Source organism: Hibiscus syriacus, unplaced genomic scaffold (assembly GCF_006381635.1).
Source record: "Hibiscus syriacus cultivar Baekdansim isolate YM2019G1 unplaced genomic scaffold, ASM638163v2 tig00011761_pilon, whole genome shotgun sequence".
Taxonomy (NCBI): Eukaryota; Viridiplantae; Streptophyta; class Magnoliopsida; order Malvales; family Malvaceae; genus Hibiscus; species Hibiscus syriacus.
The window spans coordinates 746,756-754,104 of record NW_024062256.1 but is presented as its reverse complement, the minus strand read 5'-3'; the positions used below and the strand labels follow the sequence as shown (position 1 = coordinate 754,104).

The window sequence follows — 7,349 nt, the reverse complement described above, 5'->3', positions numbered from 1 at the left end:
ATATCACAATCAACATATTAACATCCAACTCAGAATATCATTAATACTTTTAACGAAAAAGACAAATTTGGAATATATGAATAATCAGGTGATAATTTTGTAACTTTTAATAATCAAGGAACTCAACAAAGCAACGTCTTATAATTGGGGAGACCATTTTGTAATATTTAATAGTTGAGGGACTCAACGAAGCAGTGCTTTATAATTGGGGACCACATGTGTATTTTACCCTTATGTTTTATCTATTATTGACAAATATGAATGGGGCAAAGATGAAAGAGCAACAAATTCCATCAAGTCATAAACGTGATCTTAATGATCCACCCTAAATAATTTATGACAACTAAACAATGTTGTTTATTAATGTTTATGTTTATGTGTTATTTTCATATTATTTTTTTATATTAATCTTTATACTTTAATCGATAAAATTTAAATAATTTTAATACGATCATATATTTGTGTCAGATTCACGTTGGATCATATTCTAATTATTTATAAATAATTATTTTGAATTTAAATATAATTAATTAATAATTGAATTTTCCATATAATTTTAAAATTTTAATTCTATTCTTGGAAGGGTATGTTGTAGTGAGAAATGAAGCATGATTAAGTGGTTAGACGAAATTCAAAAGAAATGAGACTGGAAAAAGCTTGAATGAAATTTTGATGGCATAATTTGATGTAGTTTTGCAGATAAAATTCTCGATGAATTTGTATTTCAGAGCAATTAAACAAAGGGTGAACTACAAGTTTAGTGCTTAAATGATTGCTTTTGTTCTGTTTTGGTACTCAAACATTTTATTTTAAAATCATACCTAACATTTAGTTTAGGTTTCAATTTAGTATTTGTCATTAAAAAATTAACAAACTGTTAACGTAACATTTTTATTTTTTTTCAATAGTGACATGACATTATCTTATGTTGACATGTCAATATTACCTTTAATTTTTTAATGACGAGATACCAAAATGAAACTTAAACTAAATTAAACGTTGAGTATTGTTTTTTTAAATAAGTTCAAATACCAAAACAGAATAAAAATACTAATTCACGTCATGTAATTTACCCTTAATTAAATTGGATTATGGTGTATTGGTCCGTAGTGCAGCCTCCTTCATATCAAGTAAGGCATCTTCCAGGCATTTAGCTAGAAACTGCGGATCAGGGATGATGTCTTTTGCTACCAAAATTTGCATTTCAGCCTTACCAGCATAGCTCAACATGTGCATTGTTATCGCCTGCATTCCCAACACCAAACTGTAAATTCAAATGGTTTAAGGGAGATAGAAGCCCTCAAACTTTTTTAAAAAATCAATTAAGTCCTATAATTGTTTTAAATTGAATTAACTTTATAAAATAAAAGAGATTTGGAGATGGGGTGTTGTATTGTACCTGTGGTAGGCTGGATGTGTTGACTTTAATGCTGGAGAGAGGGTTGCCTGCAAGTGAAATTTCCTCCAAAGGGCCAACAACGTTTGAGATGGTGAATGTAGTATGGCACAGTAGTTTGTAGTTAAACCTACAAGCGCACTGCAAAGCAAAGTTCACAATATAAATAAAATTAATAAATAGATCTATATTAGATACATCGAGGATGTGTAATTCTATACCTTCGATCCTAACAACGACATTACGAGATCTCCAATCCAGTATGAGAAAATAGCCTCGAGAGAATGTTTCTTCTTGTCGACCATCTCCTTCGCTCTCTTCAGATACTCCAATGGATCATTCTCACTTTGTTATAGTAGACTGGGAGTAGAATTACGCCGAATTTGTTGCCCCATCGTGCTTCTGATTTGTTCTTCATTAGCTTCGATAGTTCCGGCAACCCCGTTTGTGCTCTTATATTAACCATGGCTACCCCTGTCATACGAAGGCCCTCATGCAACCCTAACAACAAATATTTCATATACACTATGTTATTCGAATTCTTCATTATTCATAAACTCATCTTTGACGTTTATTTTCGAGCTCAAGTATCTAAATATCCGAGGAAAATGAGTTCACCATTTGGTGTTCGATGGTCCAAGTATCTAGAGAGCCCAGATGAAACCACTCCGAGGAGGACATCATTAATGGTCTGCAACATGTTGCAAAGGGTGAGGAAAGGAGTAGATTATTGGAGATTATTAGGTTAGTCAAAAACGAAAGGTAATTGCTTTTATGATATAGTTTTTTTTATTAGGGTGAAGTACACAAATGATCCTCAACTACAGATGTTACTTTATTGAGCTCCGACTATTAAAAGTTATAAAATGATCTATTGACTATATTGTGTTGACTTGTTGAGTCCCTCGACTACTAAAGTTATAAAATGGGTACTTGAGTATTCATATGTTCCAAACTCATCCCTTTTTGTTAAAAAATTGACGACAAACATAGTTATACGTTGATTAGTTGACAATGATATGATAAAATTTAATCTCAAAACCTCAAACAACTATTATATTTTAGTCAACAAATTATTGTCCAATGGAGATTGTCATCAATTTTTTGAACTAAAATGATGATGAGCTTAAAACTTATGAATAGTTGAGTGACTATTTTATAACATTTAACAGTCAAAAGACTTAACAAAACAACATCTTATAGTCAAAAAATCATTTTATAACTTTTAATAGTTGAAAAACTTAAAAAAATCAATAATCTGAGGGTCATTTATCTGCTTTACCCTTATTATTATTATATATAGTTTATATTGACATTAAATGTCAATTTAAATAAAAAATATTGAAAATATTTATTAATTCTTAGGTGTTTAAAAGGGTAAACACGTCAAATTCACACGACATTTACACAGAAGCTCAGACTGGAATGATTTGATTGGATCATACTTTAGATTGATATTCACGGGAGCATTAAATGTCTAGGGATTGATTTAGAGTTTAGTCTATTTCAAGGGGAGTATTGGTTGTTTAGAGACTAATTTAAGATTTAGTCTAAAATTTGGGGATGTCTTTTGCAATTAAAAAAGTAAATATATTTTGGTAACTAAATTTGATTTCAAGATTCAATTTAGAGCTTTTTGGTACAATTTGATACTTGAATTTGACTTTAATAATCAATTTTTTTCAATTTGATACTTTAGACTAATTTTTGGTACAATTTTTGGTAAAATTTGGGGATGTCTTTTGCAATTTGATACTTTAGACTAATTTTTTTATTTGTTTAAATTGACCTTTGAACTTGACTCTCTTTTGTTGAAATCGACACCTACGTTTTTTAATCGATTTAAAACAATCAAATGTTAAATTAAACAAAATATATATATTCAATTTAATTGAAAGAGAGAGAAAAAGTGTAAACATTGAACTTAATGCCAAAATTAGATAATTGAAAGAAAGTCAAGTACCAAGTTAAGCTTAAAGCCAAATTAAAATACCAAAACATATAGGGATGGGCATGAGACCCGAACTTCACGGTTCCGACCTTAGTTTAAAAAAGCGCCGCTTAAGCGCGATTAAAGCGCTAAGCGACGCGAGCGAGGCCCCTGGCGCTTCAGCATAGCAAAAGCACTACGAATTCATTAAGCGGTAGTAATCGGCGCTTTTGCAGCGCTTTTAGCAAAGCGCTAATCGGCGCTTAATCGCGAGTTTAGAAGATACGATTCTGGGCTTTAGCAGATACGATTTTTGGGCTTATTTAGGGTTTAGCGGGCTATTAAATTATCAGTTTTGGTTTTTTTCTTTCTTGTAGCTTCACACTAAGAAACGAAATAGATTGGCACAATCTAGATTGAATGACATGGTGTTTGTGAAATTCAATCATGCCTTGGAGGGCCGAGCTAAAAGTAAGGAGACCGATCCCATTCTTTTGCAAGATATTGATGAGAGCAATGAGTGGTTAATGGGAAGAATGGAAGAAGATGAAGATGATGATGAGGCGGTGTTTGTTGGTGAGGATTTGACATAGAGTGATGTTGCTAACGCTTCCGGTGCATATGAGCCTAGTTATCTAACTAGAGCATCAAAAGTAGTGAATGATGGAGCCGGACCATCGAGAAATGATAAAGGAAAATCTCCTTCTCATAATCCTATCTCTAGTAGACCATCTCGTAGATGCTTAGTTGATGAAGATGAGATGGAAGAAGATATTGGAGTGTCTAGTGATGAAGGAGATGGTGTTGTCCGAGTTGATGACGATGACGATTTAGAGGATTTTTAGTTATAAGGAATTGAGGGTTTAGAAAAATACTTTTATTGATCTCACTTTAGACTACTTTTAGTGTAGACCATCTTTTGAGATTAGTATGCTCGTATAGTCGTATGGTTAATCGTATATAAGTATTTAAGTGTTTATAACTTATAAGTAAATTGAGAATTATATTTTGGTGTTTACTTATAAGTTTTGAATATATGTATTGACACTTTGATATTTAAGTATTTATAAGATAATTTATAAATATTTTGTATTTTTTTGTGAATTTCGGTCTTTCTGGCGCTTTTTGTGCATAAAGCGAGCGCTTTCGCTTAACGCTTAGCGCTTCGGCGTCTAGGGCCCTAGGCGCTTTAGGGCGCTTTACGCTTTTTAAAACCAAGGTTCCGACCCGATCCGATCCGACCGGGGCATTTTTAAAAAAAAAAAATTAGATTCTGGTCGGGTCTAAGTTTAAGATTAAAAATACGCTACCCGACTTGAAAAAATATAATTTTACCTTATATATTTAAGAATAATTATAATAATATCATTCTATATATTATTTTTTCAATTAAATCACTTTTTTATTAAATAAAAATAATATTTTTTATTATTTTAGGTCAGATAGGGTTCGAATTTTATCTCAAAAAATCAAGTCAAATTCGGGTCAGATGAAAGATATATATTTTTTGAATCGGGTGAATGATATAAAATTTTCCCTCAACCATGCCCATCCCTAAAAACATATATATTATCCCCATCTTTTTTCATGAACAGATGATAAATCCAACCCAATTTCCAGGGAAAAAACAGTAGATTGAGGCAAATTATGCAACAGTCAAATGTGCAAAAGTTCCAAAAATGCTGGAAATCACATAATCCAATTATAATAATCCTAAGATTTAGGGTAAAAACAGTAATAATTTGTTTGTCACTTACAGTATTGGGAACAGCCCTTTTGACTGCCTTCATGTCGTCAAGCAAAAACTTAGCAGTAACCAGTATCCTAGGCCAGAGTTCCACTCCGTCGCCGCCGGTGATCACAGTTTTCTCGTCGGAAACAAAAAAGCTCCTCACCACAAACTCCATTGAAAAGACCAAAGTGAAAAGAACCATCTTCAAAAACCACCACAAGCCACCAAACAACCAAAACCAGGCCCTTCCTTTCCCGCCCTTAATTTCCGGTCTCTTGTCGGGAACCATGCTAGGGAGCGCGTCAGCATCGTCCGTCCTCCGACAACTGACCATCAACATGGACATCAAAGAGATCCCATCGCCTAAAGCATGATGGATCCTGAAAACGGCGTGTTTATGCGCCATCAATACATGTAATTCCCACAATGGCTTGTCCATACTCAAAGGACAACTCACTGTCAAATCCGCTACGTACTGATTCACCGCCGCTTCATCGTCGTCTTCGGAGGAGGAAGCCTGGCGTTCGTCGACGAACTCGCCGGAGTTATCGAGCCGGTTGTTGATGACAATCACGTGTCGGTCAACGTCTATCTGGGTTCTTCTCCAGTGCTCGAACCCGTTCTTGTCGCGAACGAAAAGGCTGCAAAATCTGGGATGTTGGACCATCAACGAAGACTTAACAGCCGATTTTATAGCATCTATGTCGCAGGCATTTTTGCCGCGGAGGATACAGTGGATGACGACGTCTGTTTGCGGCTGAAGAAAAAGACGGCCGGCGGGCGTCAATGGTTCGTCGGAAAAAGTTTCCGGGCAAGCCATGATGGAAGACAAAAGGGGTAATTAGATATAGGGAAGTCGATGAAACTTTAGCAGTGTACTTGATGTGTAATATCAATATATGGTTCCTTTATGACTCTGAGGCTCCTTTTTATTACGAGACGTACGGAGAAATTTTGGTCAAGGAAACTGTAAATTGATCTTTCCAATCACTGCCACTCTAATTGTTTTTATATATATATACAATGAAATAAAAAAAAGAGAAAATCGCCTCAGTGACCAAAAAAAAGTTATAATATACGATTTTAACCAACTTTTTTTGGATTTGCCAAAATGACCAACAAAATCGCAACGCGAAATAAAAATCGCAACGCGATCCCCAGAATCGCAAATCAGTTTCCAGAATCGCAAATCAGTTTCCAAAATCGCAACGCGATTCTTGAAAATCGCGATGCGATAGTACAAATTCGCATTGCGATTTTCCATAATCGCAACGCGAATATGAAAATCGCAACGCGAACACATAAATCGCAACGCGTATCCGTAAATCGCAACGTGTATCCGTAAATCGCAACGCGTATGGGTAAATCGCAATGCGTATCCGTATATCGCAACGCGTATCCGTAAATCGCAACGATAATACATAAAATCGCAACGCGTATCCGTAAATCGCAACGCGATATTTAAAGCGCCATTATAATCGCTACGCGTATTTTATTTTCAAATTACAAAAAGAATATTAAGACAAAATCCCGTAATCGCAACTCATAACCTAAAACCTAAAATCACAACTCAGTCCCATCTCCATCTCTCACTCTCTACGGCGAAGAAATCCGTCCCATCTCCGAAGATTTCCGTCCCCATCTCCGGCGAAATCCCTCACAACCATTCACGGTCAGAAATCCCTCACAATATTCAGAAATGGAAAATCAACCTCCGAGGGTTAGTTTTTTAATTATTTTTATTTTGAAATGTTTGCATTATTGTAGGTTTTCATATTGAAACTGATGATAAGTTTACTGGTCATTTCAATAATAGATTAACCATTTCACTTAGATTTCATTTCGCGTTACGATTCTGTCGTTGCGATTTTCATTTCGCGTTGCTATTCTCTCGTTGCGATTTTCAAGTTAGTATTTGTCTTTGTCTTTGTTCTGTCTTTTGGTTGAAGTAATGCAATCCATTCAAGTTTCAATTTGCAGAAGAGTCGCAACGAGATAAATGAAAATCGCAACGAGAGAATGACTGTCGCAACGAGAGAATCGCAACGCGAAATGAAAATCGCAACGAGAGAATCGCAACGCGAAACCAAAATCGCATTGCGATTTTCATTTCGTGTTGCGATTCTCTCGTTGCGATTTTCATTTCGCGTTGCGATTCTCGTTGCGATTGTCATCTCGCGTTGCGATTCTCTCGTTGCGATTTTCATTTCAACCAAAAGACAAAACAGTGTTGCAAATTTTAGTTTCAAGAATAAACTACTACTTTTATGTTTATTGTTTTGGTATATCTT

General features: G+C 34.8%; 1 pseudogene; it reads right to left on the bottom strand.

The window, feature by feature from the left end:
* Positions 1 to 1,089: 1,089 nt before the first annotated feature.
* Positions 1,090 to 5,881, bottom strand: LOC120204906 (annotated as a pseudogene).
* Between the last annotated feature and the right edge of the window lie 1,468 nt (positions 5,882 to 7,349).